Source organism: Eurosta solidaginis, chromosome X (assembly GCF_040869045.1).
Source record: "Eurosta solidaginis isolate ZX-2024a chromosome X, ASM4086904v1, whole genome shotgun sequence".
In the NCBI taxonomy this organism is placed as follows: domain Eukaryota; kingdom Metazoa; phylum Arthropoda; class Insecta; order Diptera; family Tephritidae; genus Eurosta; species Eurosta solidaginis.
The window spans coordinates 37,578,217-37,598,447 of record NC_090324.1 but is presented as its reverse complement, the minus strand read 5'-3'; the positions used below and the strand labels follow the sequence as shown (position 1 = coordinate 37,598,447).

Genomic DNA, 20,231 nt, shown 5'->3' with positions numbered 1-20,231 from the left:
ATTGCGGTAAAATAAATTATATTAAAAAATATTAAATCTGGCTTTTATTTGGACGCAATTGGCATAAGCTTCACCCCTTACTAGTTGGCTCCACCGTTTTGGATTTTACAGCGTTTATACAGCGGAGAATTTACACTGGTTTTATCCAGGTTCGTCTTTTTTTTTGGAAGCGATTGGTCTCAGCTACAGTGCTTAAATTTGGCTATACGATAGAGGCATTTACTATAGTGGTTTTAAAGGCTCAGTTCATAAGCGGTGCAGTTTAATTTGCTTCAGAGGTTTGGCGAACTGCATCTCATTTTATTTGGCAACTGGCAGGCTTAGCGGCCACGAAACAATTTCGTTTAATTCTCAACCATAAGAGGAAACAAGGAGGAGTGAGGTATCAAAAGACGCGTATTTACGTTTAGATTAAGAATCCGAAAGCGGAAGTTAAATTTTTTTACCGGTTTAAAAGTTATCCGCGAAAAACAGGTTTGTGTGATACATATTGTTCCCGCACGTTTACAATCGTTTAAGCGCACACATCACTTTACTTTTTATATTTATTATATTAACATAATTTAACTTGCACGAATTAACGAAAAAATTATGTTAAATTTCACTAATTTACTTACGTAATGAACTTTATTCATTTCACGTTGCTTACAGACTAAACTTCAAGTAATTGAGCAGTGCTCCAAATGTGAATTTATGCAAATTCTATAGGTCTTTCAACGCCATCGGACGTAATTTGTGACAATACTGCCCCAACTCCTACCGGGCTAGCATCTACAGTCAGCTTGGTTTCAAGCTGTAGGTTAAAATGTGCCAAGCACGTTTCCTTTTTAACCCTGCCTTTAACGTGTCTATCGCAATCTCACATTGCTCGGACCAAAGGAATTTGGTGTTTGCCTTGAGCAAGTCATACAGCGGGGCACATGTCTTTGCTACATCGGGTAAGAAGCGACGATAAAAATTAACTACGCCTAGAAATGCTTGAAGTTCTTTAACTGATTTTGGGTACGGCATGCCATCTATTTCGGCGGCCACCGTGGTGTGATGGTAGCGTGCTCCGCCTACCACACCGTATGCCCTGGGTTCGAACCCCGGGCAAAGCAACATCAAAATTTTAGAAAAAAGGTTTTTAAATTAGATGAAAATTTTTCTACGCGGGGTCGCCCCTCGGCAGTGTTTGGCAAGCGCTCCGGGTGTATTTCTGCCATGAAAAGCTCTCAGTGAAAACTTATCTGCCTTGCAGATGCCGTTCGGAGTCGGCATAAAACATGTAGGTCCCGTCCGGCCAATTTGTAGGGAAAATCAAGAGGAGCACGACGCAAATTGGAAGAGAAGCTCAGCCTTAGATCTCTTCGGAGGATATCGCGCCTTACATTTATTTTTTTTATGCCATCTATTTCGCGCGTCTTTGTCGGATTTGGATGTAAACCTTCTTTGTCTATGATGTGCCCTAAGTACTCTACCCGTTTGCAGCAAAACTGGCATTTATTTTTAGCTAATTTTAATCCGGCATTTTCTAGTATTTTCATAACTCCCTCAAGCCTTTTCATATGTGTTGCCCTATTCGGAGCCGTGATTAATATGTCATCCAAGAAGATTACTACACCCTCTAAATGCATCAAAAGACCTTCTGTCATTCTTTGAAAAATTGCTGGAGCCGATGCCAGCCCATAAACTAGCCTCGTATACTGAAAAAGTCCTTTTGTTGTCGCGATTGTAGTCAACTTGCGTGATTCGGGGTTAAGTTCAATTTGTTGATAAGCCGTAGATAAGTCGAGTTTCGTAAACTCTTCGCCCCATGAAGTTTCGCAAAGAGATCTTCAATCCTCGGTAACGGGTACTGTTCTACTACTAAATTCGGATTAACCGACACTTTTAAATCTCCACAGATTCTAACACCTCCATCTTTTTTGAGAATAGGCACTATCGATGTAGCCCACTCGGAGAACACCACTGGCTCAAGGACTTTTAATTGTACTAGGTTGTTGATTTCTTTCTCCACCTTTGCTTGGATAGCCAGCGGTACCGGCCTTGGCTTAAAAAACCTTGTTGTCGCTTTTTCGATCAACTGCAACCTCGTTTAGCCCTTGTTGGAAAAACCTAAAGTCCCATCGAACAGTAATGGAAATTTTTCCACCACCCTAGGCACTCCTACACTTTCGCTGGGCAGTGTGAAGTTTAAATTGGCGATATTTAGCCCAAACGCTCTTTAAAAATTCCTGCCTAGTGATGGCGGTCCCCCATTATCAACTACTAAGAATTTTACCACTTCGTGTTTGCCTTTAAACTCCACCAGTCCGTCATAACTACCAACAGGGTATATTGGTACGCCATTATACGTTTTTAATATAACGTTTGTACTTACAAGCTCACTTCTGCTAACTAAGTTTGTGAACCGCGCTGCCGAGAGGATACTGAATTCAGAACCTATGTCCAACTCCATACTAATAGGCATTTTGTTCAGGTGAACATTTAATTTTATAGGACCATCGTTTACAGATTGCGGTGCGAACAAATTCATTTCGCAATGCTCAGCAAATTTTAGTTGTGTTTCCCTAACCGCACACACTTTTTTTAAATGCCCTATTTGCTTACAGTTATGACACTTAAAGTTTATATACCTGCATTCTCTGCTTACATGGTTCGATTTTCCACATACCATGCACTGCTCCCCTTGTCTTTGCTGTCCGCGTTTTTCTTTGCTGCTTTTGTTCGCTGACTGCGGCTGTTTCTGCTGCCGTCGCTGTTCGTTGCTCTGCTGCGGTGGCTGTTGCTGCTGCTGTACCTTTTTGCCCTTGCTTTGTACATAGTTCAATGCTTCTTGCGGTTCTTGCTTAATCGAGTCACCGAGGCGTTGAGTATATATATACTCGGTGGTGTTCGCAATGTCCACCGCCTTCTTTAAATAACACGCTATCGTTTCCATGAAAATTTTGTCATGCGCTGGACCTTTCTCCAACCCCATGATAAATTTGTCTCTCAGTGCGTCGCTCAAACATGCACCAAATTGCTGAAGTAGCACGTAGTCTCACCGATGATGATGGCAACAATCAATGGACTGATATTTTACAATTTTTGTGTCAATGTGCTAACTCACCATCTGTACAACTACAAGAATCTGCATTGCGTATATTTGCTAGTGTACCATCAATTTTCGGCAATCAAGAGGCACAATGTCTTGACTTAATCAAACAGATGTTGGCCAAAAGCTCGAGACAACAGCTGATGTTGAGGTACGTTTTCAAGCTGTGCGTGCCATTGGCGCTTTCATATTACATCACAAAGCTGAAGAGACCAGCGTCTTCAAACATTTTTCTGATTTATTATCACGCATGGTTATGACCACAGCTGATAACATTGAGGCGCAAGATGATCAAAGTTTGTTGAAGGTACTTATTGATATGACAAAAACTTGCCCGAAATTTTTACGTCCACAATTGGAACTTTGAAAGAATGACCTCAAATTTGCGTCAAATCCCGTTGACCTGCCGTGGCCACACACGCGCCGTTGTGCATTAGTGATATTTGCGAGAGCGGTTACTACCTCCTATCGGCGGGTAAAGATGGCAGTCCCATGCCACGAAAAGGTGATACCGGTGATTGGGTTGGCGCAGTCGAAGGACACAAAGGTGCCATTTGGGGTGTCGCGCTAAATAAGAATACCACATTGGCTGCTTCCAGTGCTGTTGATTTTACTGGCCAATAGCCTTGAAATATCAGCTCATAATCATATACTGACACTCACACCCGGTTCAACCATTAGCTTCTTGGAAGTGGACACATTGAAAAAGCCGAAAGAGGTGAAAGTGCCGACAAATGTCCCATCGGCTAGTTTGCGTCCAGATAAACATGTGTATGTGTGTGGAGGTGAAGACTTCAAAATGTACAGATTTGATTATATACCTGGTAAGGCAATTGAATCCTTTAAAGGACATTTTGGTCTAGTACATTCGGTGACGTTTAGTCCAGATGGTGAACTTTATGCTGGCGGCGCCAGAAGATGGCGGTGGTTATCTGATTGGCCTACACGCATTGGCACGTATATTCGCATGCATTATAATTACAATTTCGATGCATTTCTGTATTATATACAATTCGTTTTATGGTTGATCAGAGCCAAGAGCAACCCTAACGGCTTTGACGCTACCCATAACACCGCCAGTGCCAACAACATCTTTGGAGGTACATTTGCGTTCACAAGCGCTGGTATATAGAAATCGGCCATCAAGTTGAGGTATGTATGTAATTGAGTGACCTTAAATAGAATGAGTTTTATAATGTAAGATTATCTAATGGCTAATAGGGATAATGACGTTGACATTAGCGGTGAGGATGTCCTCAAAGACATAACCATACACGACGAGAGTGTTGCCGGCACCAATGGCCCAAAAGGTGCCAAAGCAAAGGCACGAGATGATGATAACGACTATTTCTTGGTGGTCGTATCTGGGTGACATCGGCGAAGGAACTCCGCGAACAGGTAACTGAAAGTTATTATCAAAAACCTGTACAATCGCTATGGGGGTCTTTGGTTACTGCAGCCACGCTTGTGGCAATGTGTGATATGAGTTTAATTATTAATATATGCTGTGTATAATTTGAGGTAGTGACCACCCCGAACCTCAAACTTTGTGGTTTTTGTTCCCATCCAGCTGAAAATAAAGGTTTGTTGGCGGGTGCGGCAAATGCCGATGTACTCTGAGTGGTTACATTCGTTTCAATGGTGGAGGATGGAATGGTGCGGTTGGTGGTATCTCAATTATTGGTAGCGAATGTAGACTGCTCTCCTCTAAACTTTGAGCGAAGTTAGACTTCGTTAAGTCTCCTTCATCCAAGCTACTGAACTTTGCCAAAGCATAGTTTATTGGCGCTGGGGGTGAGCAAATATACACAACGTTCGGTGTTAAATTCAAAAAAGTTAAAATATAGTAAAGGACCATTTGTTGAAAGTACATAAATTACGGGCATCGTTTGCACTTTTCTTTCGCCGACAGTTAACTCGTGGGTTGGAGAGTTGGCTAACGCTAAACCAATAGGATAAGTTTCATCGCTAGCTTCCGCGAGTGGCGTTTTAATACGTGCTTCATCCCATAGCATGTAAGGTACCCATTGTGGTTGATCACTACTATCTCTAGTCCCCACAAGGTCAATTTCAACGCCATTTGCCGATTCTACTAATAGTAAATTCCACTGTGTAATGTGCATAAATGTAATTGGTTGTTTTCCTGTTAGGAGCTACTATAGCACCCACCATTGTAATTAATACAGACAGGTGAATCACCTTTAGCTGCATTTACTATTTACATATTCGGCAGGGTACCCTCACCATGTTGCGAAAAGATTACACCAATCTGAAAAGTCGATAACCAGTGTAATGATATAGTATCAAATGGACCAGGGTGTATATGGAGCGGGAAAATAATGCCTTTTGCAGGTGTAAGATGGAGTTTAAATTGTTGTAACTTTCCATTCGGATGACCGAGCCTGGTTTGGTTGCCCTTTTTCTCAAATAGTTTCCGGTAAAGGAAATCCCTTTTTTTTCCAGTGAATTGTAGTAGACAAGTATCTTTGGGGGTATATTAGTAGCCATAATAAATTTGTAAATGCAAATAATTCAATTTCTGCTAAATATTTCGTGAATTGATAAAGTCATATTGGTTTGGTCATTATTTCAGAAATTGTTTGAAGAATGCCGCGCATTAAAATTTTATTCAAAAATGCACTATCTCAAATTTATTGCCAAACCTCCCAATATGAGCATAAGTGCGATGCCTTTTGTCGTAAGAAAAGGTTAATGAAGGCATTCCGAGATGAAGCGTTCTCCAAGCTAACTCTAATACAGGGCGGTTTTTGGGGTGATGGGATGAATTTTCGAATTTTCATATATTCTGTTGGCCGAGTGCCTTTGAACGAGTGCATACGCATTATGTGGCAGATCATGCATCCGCGTTAGGGTTCTAGTGTCCTCGCTCTGGGGAGTGAGTGAATTTGGGTTTGATTTTGGAAATTGAAAATAAGTATTTTATGGCAGATGGATGATCGGTGTGAGGGCTTTTCTGGTATCCTCGTTATGGGAGAACGAGTGAGTGGGAAGATTTTTTAGAAAATTTTAAAAAATTGAATGGGCCGGAGAATGCCCTTGGTTTCGGTGGCAGATGCGGATCTGCATTAGGGTTGTTGGTTGGCCTCGTTCCGGGTGAACGAGAGCTGGGGTTGAATTTTCTGAAAGGAGGTATGTGGAGGAACGGACGGATTGTTAGGAGGAACTCGTGGTCCTCCCACAATCGATCTCCGTAGGGATAAGGATCAGTTTGACCAAAGGTCGTCTGACTTGACCCTTCTCGGTTATGAGGTCGACTACACGTACTCGGTTATCTTCGCCGGGGTGTACGTTGACGACTCTACCTAACCTCCATTCGTTGGGAGATAACTTGTCCTCTTTGAGGACGGTGAGATCTCCCACTTGTATGTTTTCTTTGGGATGCTTCCACTTCACTCGTTTTTGAAGTTCGGATAGATATTCCACCTTCCATCGCTTGCAGAAAGTATGATGGAGGGCTTTGAGTTTCTGCCACCGATTTATCATCGAGGCAGAGCTCTCACTAGCATCTGGTTCTGGCGGAGCCAGTAGGTGGCTGTCCGTTAGGAAATATCCTGGTGTTAGTGGTTCCAGATCCGTTGGGTCATTCGACCCTGGACTGAGTGGGCGCTAGTTGAGGCACGCCTCAATCCTGCACAAAATGGTTTGGAACTCCTCCATGGTGTACTTATGGGGAGATGCGATCTTTTTGAAGTGGCTTTTGAAGCTCTTCACTCCCGCCTCCCACAAGCCGCCCATATGTGGAGCAGCGGCGGGAATAAAATGCCAGCTTAATGCTTGATGGTTGTACTTTGAGACTGTGTTGTCTCGGCTTTCGGCCAGAAAGGCTTTAAATTCGGATCGTAAAGATCTTGATGCTCCGACAAAGTTTGTACCATTGTCGGAGTAGATGTTCTTCGGACATCCTCTTCTCGCGATAAAACGCGAGAAGGCTGCGAGAAAGCATGGGGTGCTGAGGTCACTAGTGGCCTCTAAGTGAATGGCCTTAGTGGAGAAACAGACAAAAAGGCATACGTAGCCTTTTGACAGTCGACATCCTCTACCGCGGTAGCTTTTGATGTCGAAAGGCCCCGCAAAGTCTACCCCGGTATTGGTGAACGCGCGGGTAAAAGTAGTCCGTTCGCAGGGAAGGGTACCCATAAGTTGGGACTGTGCCTGCTTTCGATGAATAATGCAGGTTTTGCAATTGTGGATGACGGCTCTGATCATGGTCTTGACATTCGGTATCCAGTATTGGGTTCGGATGAGACGGAGCATGAGCTGGTTCTCGCCATGAAGGGAGTCATGATGAGCCATCATAACTGTAAGGCGAGACAGCCTACAATTGTAAGGCAAGATTATCGGATGACGCTCGTTGTATGACATGTCTTTTGACGCCACTAGACGCCCCCTGTTCTAATAATATCATCTTTGTCGATATATGGGTTGAGTGACAGTATTTCACTCTTTCGATCGATAGGTTCCCTATTTTTCAATTTTAAATATTCTGCCCCGTAAAACTGTTTCTGGCAGACTCGTATTAATGCTTGAGTGGTTGCCTTAATCTCATCGGCTGAGATTATACACGCTTTTTCGTGGAACGAGGCTTTTGTTCTTGGGTGAGTTCTTTTATAAAACCTCCTAACATAGGATAGAACCTTTAAAGCCCTGGGCAAATTTGAGAATCGGTCGAGAATATCTACATGATAACCTTGTCGTGGCATATGTTTGTGCCCTCTTCTCCTCAACGGACGTTTTATAGTCGGGCTCTTGTGCAGGCCAGTAGGAATTGTCTTCTTGCAGCCAAGAAGGTCCCTGCCACCACAACGAATTGTTGACCAACTCTGATGCAAGTAGTCCCCTGCTTCCTAGATCCGCTGGATTAGATTCCGAGTCCACGTGAAGCCAGTCCTTGCTACCGACCATATCGATGATCTTAGTGATTCGGTGTGCGACGAAGGTTGACCAGGAACAGGGCGGCTTTCTTATCCATGCGAGTACGATGGTTGAATCCGTCCAGAGGTGAACTTTTGCTGGCCCCAAATGAATATTTCGGAATATTGATTCCATGATTTCTGCGAGCAGCACGGCGCCGCAAAGTTCTAAACGTGGTAGCGAGATGGTTTTCACTGGAGCTACTCTGGTTTTCGCTAAAAGTAAGTGTATGAAAACCTGATCGTTTGTTTTCACGCGCATGTATATTGCTGCCGCATATGCTTTCTCGGAAGCGTCACAGAAGCCGTGGATTTCTATGTCGTCTTCCGGTGAAAAATTTACCCACCGCGGTATCCTAATGTTATCTATTTCGCTATAGTGTTGGGTGAAATTTTCCCACCGTTCTAAGGTGATCGTATCGCGAGGTAGGGGGCGCAGTTTACACCAAAGGTGACAGTCTTTAGTTCGTAAAGACTGATGGGTTCGTTGGGGGATGTTCGATGGACAATTCTTTGAAATTTGGCGTGATTATCGGTCACCCAAATCTGCCTATACATCTTTTCTATGTCGCTATTAAAGACAAAGCGGTACAATCTCCAACGTAGAATTAAAATAGGCAAGTCTGCTTGGAGTACTGGACCTGGGTGGAGTATGTCGTTTAGACTAATGCCATTTGCTGTAGGACTTGACGCGTTGAAGACGACGCGCACCTTGGTGGTGGTACTTTCCGCCTTGACAACGGCGTGATGGGGCAGGAAATAATTATCCGAATCGTCGGATGGTACATTATTTTTAATTTTTCTCATATGTCCAAGCGTTTCGTATTCGGATAACACCCGAACATATTCTTTCCCTAACTCTTGGTTTTTTAGTAATCGCCCCTCATTTCTGAAGAATTGTGAACATGCGCGCTTTAGGGACGGTCCTAATTTAATATTCTCAGGGTAATCCTGCCTGAATGGTAGCGAAACTATATACTTCCCATTTTCATCACGTTTTGTCGTTTCCTTAAATAGTTGTTCACAATACCTTTCTTCTTCATTAAGCATTTTATTTTTGGGAACATTTTCTATCTCCCAGAAAGCTCTTAATTGGTTGTCCAATGCAACCTCATTATAAAATGACATGATGCTCTTCGTTGGACTCGGTGCTTCGATGCGACCGGTTAGTATCCAACCGAACACTGTCTCTTGGGCCAAAAGTGTATTTAGTACATTCTTTTTCAGACCGCTCAGTATAATTTGGGGATATATGTCTCCTCCAAGTATGAGGTCTACGTCTTCGTTGATGTAGAACCTCTTGTCTGCCAAAACCAAGTCTGGGAATGCCTGCATAGTCATGGCGTTGATATGGCAGGATGGAAGATTCCCAGTGAGTTTGGCTAGGACTAGAACGGGTGTAGTCAGGCTGAAGCAGGCATCCACTGGTGAACGTAATTCAATTTTGGATGCCTCTTTCACCTGAGCTGACACCGCATTTGTGATGCCTGAAACTTGGGCATGCATTTTCCTCGCTGGCAAATTGATTCTGCGTTTCAGTCTTTCAGTTATAAAGGAACATTCAGACCCTGAATCAATTAATGCCCGCGCGGAGAAGTCGGTACCATTATGGTGAATGTGTACGCGAGCAGTTCCTAATAGCACACCTGTGCTGGAATTCGTATGACAGGATGTCACATTTTTGTTCCCGTTTGAACCTGGTTTTTCTGATTCCTGTCTCGCTAATGCCTGTCTAGAAGTAGAGGGCCTATTATCGTAGGAGTGTTGGGGCGGATTGTAGGTGGTGTTTTTCTGTAGGGTATCCGCATGCAGGAGCGTATGGTGACGAGAGTGGCACGTATTGCAGTTGTAGGAACTGGTGCATCTGGTCACTGTGTGTCCTGGGGATAGACAATTCAGACAACCACTTGTAGATTTTATGAATTGAATCCTTTCTGGAGGGGTTAACTCGCAAAAGCGTGAACAGTTTCGTAATCTGTGCTCTGCGTACTTGCACATTTTACACATTGCCTTTGACGTCGGTCTGGATACCTTTGTTTGAAAGGCACCAAGTCTTTTCGTAGGGGATTCTGTTGACTGTCGCGACGCGTTTAGTTTTTGCACTTTCGAAGTGGCATGCCCTGTAAAACCAGACACTGTTTCAAGTGTCTGAAACCGATTAGACAGGAATTTATCCATATCCTCCCACTTGGATATGTCCATTTTATGATCTATACTTTGCTCCCATAGAGCCAACGTGCTCTCTGTTAGCTTGGTTGAGCAGAGATAAGTCAGGATTGCATCCCAATTGGAAGTGTCAATTTTGTGGCATTTGAGGGACGAAATACAATTATTTATATCATTTTGCAGCTTTTTTATTGAACTACCACACTCACTTTCTACCTTTTTTAAGTTAAATAAAATTTGTAGTTGTGTGTTAACTAAGATACGTTTGTTTTCGTATCTTTCACACAAGTTTTTCCAGGCCATCTCGAAACCTTCATTTGTGAGAGGGCATTTTTTAACGATATCTTTTGCTTCGCCCTGCGTTTTGTTGTTGAGATGGAATAACTTTTCCACCCCTTTCAAACTAGAATTGTTTATATATATTGCCGTGAAAAGGTCGCGAAAACTTGGCCAAGACAGATAATCCCCTTTAAAAACTTCCGTATCGCAAGCAGGGAGCGAATTTTATGCCCATGAGGTTCTTGCTCAGGGTTGACGTTCTTTTCATCCTTCTTGTATTTTTCTGCCTCAGCAGATATAGACGCTGAACATCGCACGTAGATTGCGTATGCTGCCTTTTGCTTCTTTCTGATCGCCATAACGTCATCCGCTGACACCTCATCAGATCCCAATAGCGAATCAAACGCAGACTTTACCTTCTTCCACAAGAGCCGCAACTCTTCCTGCTGTATTGCAAGGGTGTGTTTGCTATGGTCGCTCTCCGGAATAAGGCTGTAATCTTTATCAAACTCTGCGATTGATTCTGCTAAACGGATGTAGGTTTCCATTGTTTTATTTACGTTTATTAACGAGAAAATTGCCGATTATAGAAATGGAACTCTTCAGAGTTAAAATGCCTGCCCAGCCCTAAATAAAAACCATTGAACTTCAAGTTTATTATTTATTTTGTTTATTGCAGACTTTTTGTCTTGGTAGCGACAACGAAAAGGGTTTATTTTGTGGACTTTTTGTCACAGCAGCGACAACCAAAAGGGTTTATTTTTGAACTTTTCTGTCTCAGTAGCAACAACAAAAGGGGGGACCACTCGCCACGTCCACAGATAAATGAGTGTATTGTGAACAAATGAAAAAGTGCGTGCGATATTGCTAATGAAAATCGAAAAATAACCGGAAAAAAGTGAAGGAAGAAATAAATGTTTTACAAGAAGTGAGCGCCTGAATTAATTTAATTGGGATTAATGTGTTTTTGATGTGCAAAAAAAACAACAACAACCAACTTATTCGGTATCGTGCGGAAAGTGAGGTTAGGTTAACCTCTTCCTTGTGTTGTGTCTGGAAAACCTTACCACTGGTGGGGGGATAGACCAGATAATCACAAGGATCGAAATAAATTAATAAACCAAGTGATTTAATTTTTGAAATTGGAAAGAAAAAAAAATGGTGCTCACTAAAATAACTTCACTTTTTCACTTCTTTTTTTATTTTAATTTTTTCGCGCACTGCACGGGTCTTTTTTTTTTTTATTTATTTTGCAGAAAAAAATAACACTCAAAAAAAAAAAAAAAATGGCAAAAAATATAACACTTACTTCTTATTATTTGTTTTGGTGTGGATCTGGTGGTTCTGCTCAGATGTGCTGCAGCAATCCTTTGACAAAAAAATTTGTAGGCAGATGTGCTGCGGCTCTGGTCACTTGTATATAATATAATCCCACTTTTCTCGTTGTTTGGCTTCTGCGGCAAATGCTTTTATAATCTTTGGCAATAATTTTTCTGATGATCAAAATATGCTGTGCAGGTTGATATGTGGACTGTATATATAAAAAGTTGCTTTCAGTTCCTGGTGAGGAGGACCAATGTTCGGCCTGAGTGCGTCGTAAACCGGCAGTGGGTAGGCGCACAAGGGTCGATCTTGGAGTGGATGGTGCGCTCAAAAGAAATAAATAAGAACACAAAGAGGAATTTCCTCGTTATAATATAATATTTAATTTAGAGTGAAGGAAAATATACACTGTGGTTACAATATTACCTTGGTGTTTTAAGTGACGATGGTGATCTTTGCGATGTGTGCTGGTTGGCGGTCAATCGAGAAAGAGGCCGGTTATCCCGTTGAGGACAACCGCTAAGCCGCGAAAAAGTCCTCTGGTATTAAGGAGGGGAAAAAAGCCACACACACAACAACCCCCACATATACGTGCATGGGTGCTGACAACCTGCACACACACGTGCATGTGTATGAAACGCATGCATGTGCATGCATGCACACAAATGCGGCGTTAGTGTGGGTGGCTGGAAATATTATTAAAACGATAGGGAGGGGCGCCGTCAATCAGGTAAAAGATAGGCATTTGGCCTAAACACACAATTTAATGATAACGACCTTACCCGGACGGATCACTCGTTTATGGACTCTGTTGTCATTTTCTTTGCCTCATAGAATTTATAACGCTCTGCAAACGCTGACGCCGGTGGCTTAAAATGCGCATCCATAACCTCTACGCAACTTTTAAACGTGGTCGCTGCATCGTCTACCTTTTGTGGGCACATTAAATTTTGCAGGAAAATATAAGATCCCTCACCGGTTGACGTTAGAAAGATTGCTTTTTTTCTTTTATCGTCCGTAATTTCATTTTCGATAAAGAATTGGTTCAATTGTTGACGGAATACATTCCAATTATTATCTTCGTGCCTATAATGTGGTACACTACCAATAATTTGAGCGGCCATTTTACTTGCTGTCATATGATTTTGTGAGTTCTGCTTTGCCTCGTCGCCACTGTAATGATCTTTATTCATTTCACGTTGCTTAGAGACTAAATTTACGACTAAACTTCAAGTAATTGAGCAATGCTCCAAATGTGATTTTATGTATGTATATCTTCCAGTGAGTACGAGCATACAGTATATAGTATAAGAGAGAGCATAGTTAATAGTTACACTGTATGTGTTTTCTGGTATACCTATGCGTACACTCATGTTAAATATATTGCTGTCCAATACATTACAACTTATAAAATATCAAAACAAATATTGCAACAACTTTCTGTCGAAATGAAAACACATGAAAGCGAACAGTGTTGCCAGCTCAGGAACGCTGGTGATTACTTCTGTTATTCTCTGTTAGGATTAATACAAGGCGGTGGCGGCTCAACATAAATTTAAATAAACATACAATTACATTGTTTTTGTAATTTACTGAATATGTTGCAATTTTATATATTAAAATAGAAGAGAATACGTCTTCAATTTATCGAAATAAAGAGATGCTGGCAAATATTTGTAATTTAATTTTGGAACAAGTGCAGAATACATACATTTGTCAAAAAAAAAAAAAAAATAAAATAAAAAATCGTACTTTATTTTTATGCTGATTCCAACGAAAGAAATTTGTTGCAATATTTGTTTTGATATTTTATAAGTAAATTAGTGAAACTTAACATAATTTTTTCGTTATTCGTGCAAGTTAGATTATGTTAATATACTAAATATAAAAAGTAAAGTGATGTGTGCACTTAAAAGATTGTAAACGTGCTGGAACAATATCTATCACACAAACCTTTTTTTCGCGGATAATTTAAAAAAAAAATATAACTTTTAAACGGGTAAAAAAAGTTAACTTCCGCTTTCGGATTCTTAATCTAGATGTGAATACGCGTCTTTTGATACCGCATTCGAAAAAAAGGCCCAAATTTCAGCCGGTACCATAAACTGCACAATTACCAAAATGAGTGATGATGAAAACAGACAAAATGGTTCCAATAGTAAGGGAGTTAGAAGATTTTAATTCCCGTCTGCCTCTAAAAAGTTCATTACCGACAAGGATATGTTTTGGTCTATTTGGACTATTGTGCTCGGTTTAAGTCAACATCCCTCCAAGACAATACTGAGTAGTATCTTAACATCAAAAACTCGAATACCGACAAATTTTTGAATAGAGTCCAAAAAACCTTCGATTAAGTGATAGAAACCGACGATCAGGACATGTCCGATGAATTTTGCAAAATCTGCCCATAGCAAATATATGACTTGCCTCGTAACTTCAGTTGATAAACCAAGCGAAAACCTCGCGCCCCTACCGTCACAACAGTTCCATCTGACAACTCCAGTATTTCGTTAAAAATTCCCCTTGCGATACCGAAATATTTTATAGTGGTTATGAAAAATGGCCCTCGTTTCGTGACATGTTCACAGCGGTCTACATTAACCACCCCAAACTCTCCCAAACGCAAAAATTGTATCACATCAGATACAAAACCCAAGGAAAGGCCGCACAAATTGTCAACCAATTTCCCTTGACTGATGACAACTTTGCCTTTGCGTGGGAAGCCTTAAAAGCTCGATATGAAAACAGACGTGTTCTCATAGATAATCAAATACGGACACTGATGAACTTAAGCCCATCATATCTGAGAACGGTGAAGACATACAAAGGTTGCAATCGTCGGTAAATAATTGCCTACAAATTCTCGCCACGCAACAAGTCTCCACAGATAACTGGAACCCCATACTTATTTTTCTGGTTACCTCTAAACTCCCTGAAAATACAGTCACGTTGTGGGAGCAATCTCCAACCTCATGAAGAGAACATCCCAACTGGGCCCAAATGGACCAGTTCCCCAAAACTCGATACGAAGTGGTAGAAAGAGTTGATCAATGGCGCCCAAGTAAAAGTAAATTCACTCCTCAAACTAAGCCGCCATTTAAACCCCAACAGTCTCATTCGTTCCAAAATAGACCGACAGCTCAGACACAGTCTCACGTAACAGAGCATCGAACAATGTACAAATGTTCAATGTGCAAAACCTCCTCTCATCCCTTAACAGATTGTTTCAAATTTAAGAAATTGTCTACCTCTGACCGCAGGAAGTCTGTAAAAAAACAATATGTGTTTCACTTGCCTCTCCCAGTCACACATTTTGAAAGATTGTCCTAGCACTCAAAACTGCAAACTGCAACACCGAAGAGACAACCCTCCCGAGCGCAAAGGACAACCTCCCAAACCACAATGACAAACCCCATTAACTCATCCGATAAAACCCCGGATCAAGCAGATCTAATGGATGAAGGACCTTCCTGCTCGCAGAGAAGCCAAGTCCAATCGTTATGCGCAGAAACCGATTGCAAAACAACTTTACCCACGGCTATCGTCCCGGTAGAACATACAAAGGAGATTTTCAAACTCAGAGCTCTCGTAGATCAGGGATCTGAAAGAAGCTTCATCTCCACAACAGCCCAAGACAGGATCAGACTCCCTTATAAACCGTCTAAGTTTGAAATTTCTGGAATGGTTGGAAAAGTAGTTCAAACCTCCAACCAACTGTGTTCCCTGACCCTAGTTTCTGCCGATATGCAGACAAAAATTAATGCGGAAGCAATAGTGTTACCTCAGCTGACGAAAATGGTCCCCAACTTTCAACTCACCAACGAACTCCAAACGAGATGGGCGCACCTTAACCTCGCAGATTCGAATTGTCACTCTCCATCCCAAATAGACCAGACTTCCAAAGTCAAACATTATTTTCATTTACTTCGAATATTTCATGGCGATCCTGCCAGCTTGATCGGAAATCAGCAAAAACTGCCAAAAGATCTTGCAGGAGGAAATGATCCTGCCAGCTCACATCAAACATCAGCACAACTGCTAAAACGATCTGACTGGAAAAATCCTGCCAGTTCAACCTTTAAGCATAAAATTTGCTGAATAAGCGGAAAATTGCTAAAGCCGATCATCTTGAAGTAAGAGCCTCCCAGATCCCGCTAAAGATCTGAAAGGCTAAAGTAATTAAAAGTAATTATCAAAATCCCAAAAAGGATTCAAATGATTTTTTTCGAAAACAACTATTTAATTGTTGGCAAGGATGCAAGTGACCCCATTTCACAAGAAGTTTGTTTGCAAGGATGCAAGTGATCCCATTTCACAAGAAGTTTATTTGAAAGGATGCAAGTGATCCCATTTTACAAAAAGTTTATAACAACGGGCGCATGGCAGCGAATGCATAATCGAGTGGAATATAAACTTCGGATCCAAAAGGTACGCATAGCAGCGAATGCATAATCGAGTGGAATATACACTTCGGATCCAAAGGGCACGTATGGCAGCGAATACATATTTCGGAAAAAAAGGACGGTACAGCAACAATTCCAATCCTGACTAACATCAAAATGGCAGCTATATTATGTATATAAATCTTTATAGATTTTAGAATCAATTGAGCGGTCTCAGGGACGTTAAGCCATTAGCAAAAACGAAAGTTTTTGCTTAAGATTTTTTTTTTCATCTATCTAAGTAGGAAAAAAATTAAAAAGAAAATTTTAAATATTAAAAGCTAAAGAAAATTGTTAACACTATCGATGAAAATTACATAGAAATTAATATTTTGTAAATTGAAAAAAAAAAAAAATATTAAAATGCTAAAATTTTGTTTAAGTTAACTAGATAAGAAGTAAAATGGAATGGTTAGGACATTTAAAAAAAAACAGTCAGTTAACTTCCGATAGTTTCATCTATCCCTTTGGAAAAAGCCCATAGGACATTTTATAAATTTTTTTTAATGGAAAGGGACTTTCCAGATTTTCCCCTCCAATGGTGGGACGAAAATACATTACACACTAGGGACCTAAAAAAGGAATTAGAAGGGTTAAAGAAATGGTGGAAAATAAAAGGAATGGAAAGGGAACCCACAATAGAAGATATAATAAATCCCACAACCAAGGAAGAAGAAATAATGAGAATGATTAGGAGAGTGTTCCCAAAAATTCTAAATGTTAAGCTATAGTAGCACCTAATAATTTTTTTTCTCTGAAAATTAAAATTAATTTTAAAATTTTTTTTATAAACTATATTACGCTAATAAACCCAATAAAATATAGGATAAATAATAAAACCAAAATTTTATTAAAAATTAAACTTAGTTCTTAAATTTTGGTTAGGCTTTTTTGACCAATGTATCTTAGATGCAAAATAAAAACTTTATTTCATCTTTCTACCCGACGTTTCGCTAGTCTCTCTAGCTTCTTCAGGGGGATATATATTTATATTGTTTTAAATATTAAATTATTCTAAAAAATATTTGTACCATTCTTTAGTGGTATCTTTGTCATACTCAGTATTTTTTAGAATAATTTAATATTTAAAACAATATAAATATATATCCCCCTGAAGAAGCTAGAGAGACTAGCGAAACGTCGGGTAGAAAGATGAAATAAAGTTTTTATTTTGCATCTAAAATACATTGGTCAAAAAAGCCTAACCAAAATTTAATTCTATAAATAAATTGACCGGAAAAAGTCATTATTAAACTTAGTTCATTTCTCAGAAAGATAATTATAGAAAATTTTCAGCATGGCTTGGTGGACAAAAATAGCCCAAGGCATAATGATAGCGATAGCTGGCTATGAATTCGGTAAAGAAACCTCTGAAGAGGAAATAGTTGAAAGCAAATTGATAAAATATGAGCCACAAGCCCAAGAAGACACAAAAACGACAGACATATGGCTAGGTGCTTTAATATGCACGATAGGGCTATTAATCATAGCGATAGCAGCTATACTTAAAAACTATATGAAATTTAAATATAGGCAAATGAATAACGTGCAACAGCGCGTCTAAAAAAAATTTTTTTTTCTTCTACCCAAGTTTCCAAACTCAAAGCTGAGGAAGAGTAATAAACAATTGAAGTAAAATCTCAAATATTAAGTCTCAAAATGTCACAATCGACAGTAAAGGCAGCCCTGCCTAAAGCGAACAGCAAATCAAAAAATTGCATAACACCCCTGAATGATCCTGAGAAAAATAGTCACGAAGCAATAGAAAACTCTGGGACAGTGGAAATAAGCAAACCCTAAGAAACAAAATATACAAAAATTTTAAAAACCAACTCATAACAACCAGCATGAAGAAAATGTCACAACGAGAACCTATATACATATATATATATATTAAAGCGCTATATAAATTTGCAATAAAAGACTAGCCGCGCTAGTTTTCATCTTAGGATAGAAAAATGGTAGCGTAGAAATTTTTCAAGCAACCAGATTGTTGAGGAAGTTATTGACTTGACTGGACAATATTCGACCAGGCATAAAAGAAATGCCGGCAATCCAGGACTTCAAATTTATAAGGAAAACACAGTTATCCTGAGGGACAAATTGGTGAAAATAATTGAATATTTACTGCAGTAGGCGAATTTATAAAATAATAATTGGTACCCAAGTTCTCAAAGATCAAATAATTGCACTAACCAAAGAGATTGTGCATGTGACAATCCCGGTATAGAAATAAAAATAATTCTTCATAAAAGTCGTGACGATTCTGTCTTGGTGGCCGCCGCAGAAATCGCATGATACATAAGATCAAAGATATTGCTGGAAAATAGGGAAAGTATCGAAAATATAAAAAACATTTAAAGATACGAAATTTTTTTTTTGCACCCACTGTACCTTCCACTTATCCATTAATAGAACTACTATCAATACATAGCTACCCCGCTCTTCCATCAGCAACCCCTCTATTGTCTTCACAGTTTATTACAGATTTACCTTATTATGAATGAAAAAAAAAAATGTCAAAAAAAAAAAACATTTGTTTCACCTTGAAGAATATGCGAAATTTGTTTAATAAAATAAAATAAATACAATCATTCATTGGCTAGGCTCATAAAGCCATATTTTTACATATTAGGAAAATACTTTACTTTAAGCCCAATAGATTAGAAAATATTAATAGGAAAATAGTTTGCATAATTTACTAAATAATGATAGGAACAATAAAGATAAGGAAATAATAGTCCATAAGAATAGGCTTAAGCCCACTTAAAACTTAGAACATAATCGTAAAATAAGCATTCCAATTTACTCGCTTAGTTAATAAAATTTTCTAAAGACAAGCGGATTTTAAGTGAGTGCACACATTTAAATTCCGGCCGTAAAATAAATAAAATGAGTAAAATAATTGTCAACGTAAAAAAAAATTTTTAAACGTAAAATTATAGTTAAATTTTGAAAAAAAAAAGATTTGTACAAAATATTGAAAAAAAATATATATAAAATGTAAAAATAATAAAAGTATCAAGGTCAGCAAATTAGAAACAAAGTACACAAACTTTCTCACTACAATATCAAGTTACAGTAAAATACCAAAATCATTTAAAATGCGAACAAAGAGGTTTATACAATTGTTCACAAAACAATTATATAATACTCTTTTTCTAAGGCGGATGGTGTAGCATTATGCGTCATGCCCACCTATGCAATAAATTTGCGGCATTACGCACCATGAACTTCTATGCCAATACATTTTAGTAATAGCATAATCATATTTCAATATTATGCGACATAAATTACATTGACCTAACACAGCGGTTCGCTAACATCAATGGAATGCCGAATATGAAGCCTTTGTCAGTTCACACCTAACAAATCCTGCCTAGTCACACACTCCGATCAATGCACTGCCGATCGTCAATATTAGTTTGTCACCAAAATATTTACATACAGCCAATAATGTGAATTAACCAAATATTCACATACAAACATTTTACATGAATATCAATCTGCTGACTTTGCATACAAATCTACATGTATGCATAGTACTAATACAAATCTATGTACATGTATGCATATTAGTAATACAAATCTACATGTATGCATAGTAATACAAATGTACATATTTTTAGTTTGTTAGTATTAGGATATTTATGAAAGTGTAGGTTAAGAAATTAGCTATAAAGGAGAAAGAATTTCTTTAATAAATTCAATTATTATCAGACTTCCAAAGTCAAACATTATTTTCATTTACTTCGAATATTTCAGCATTATACTCAGATGTAATTGAAATATATGTCCATGTATCACCCTCTGCACGAATTCTATGTATTCTATGCGCGTCCACTATTTATCACAACTGATTCAGCTATATGTTGCACACAGAAATACACCAGAGGGTTGCGTCTCCGCTTTTCGGTACACCCTATGCTGTAACCAGTTGTTTAACCATTGCCGATAGATGGGTCTCCTAAGCATTATCTAAGCGAGGATAAGCGTTTTTTACGCGCAAGC

General features: G+C 39.4%; 1 pseudogene; it reads left to right on the top strand.

Moving 5' to 3' along the window:
• The first annotated feature begins 3,450 nt into the window (after nucleotides 1-3,450).
• LOC137234849 (serine-threonine kinase receptor-associated protein-like) lies at nucleotides 3,451-4,230 on the top strand (annotated as a pseudogene).
• The last annotated feature ends 16,001 nt before the right edge of the window (nucleotides 4,231-20,231 follow it).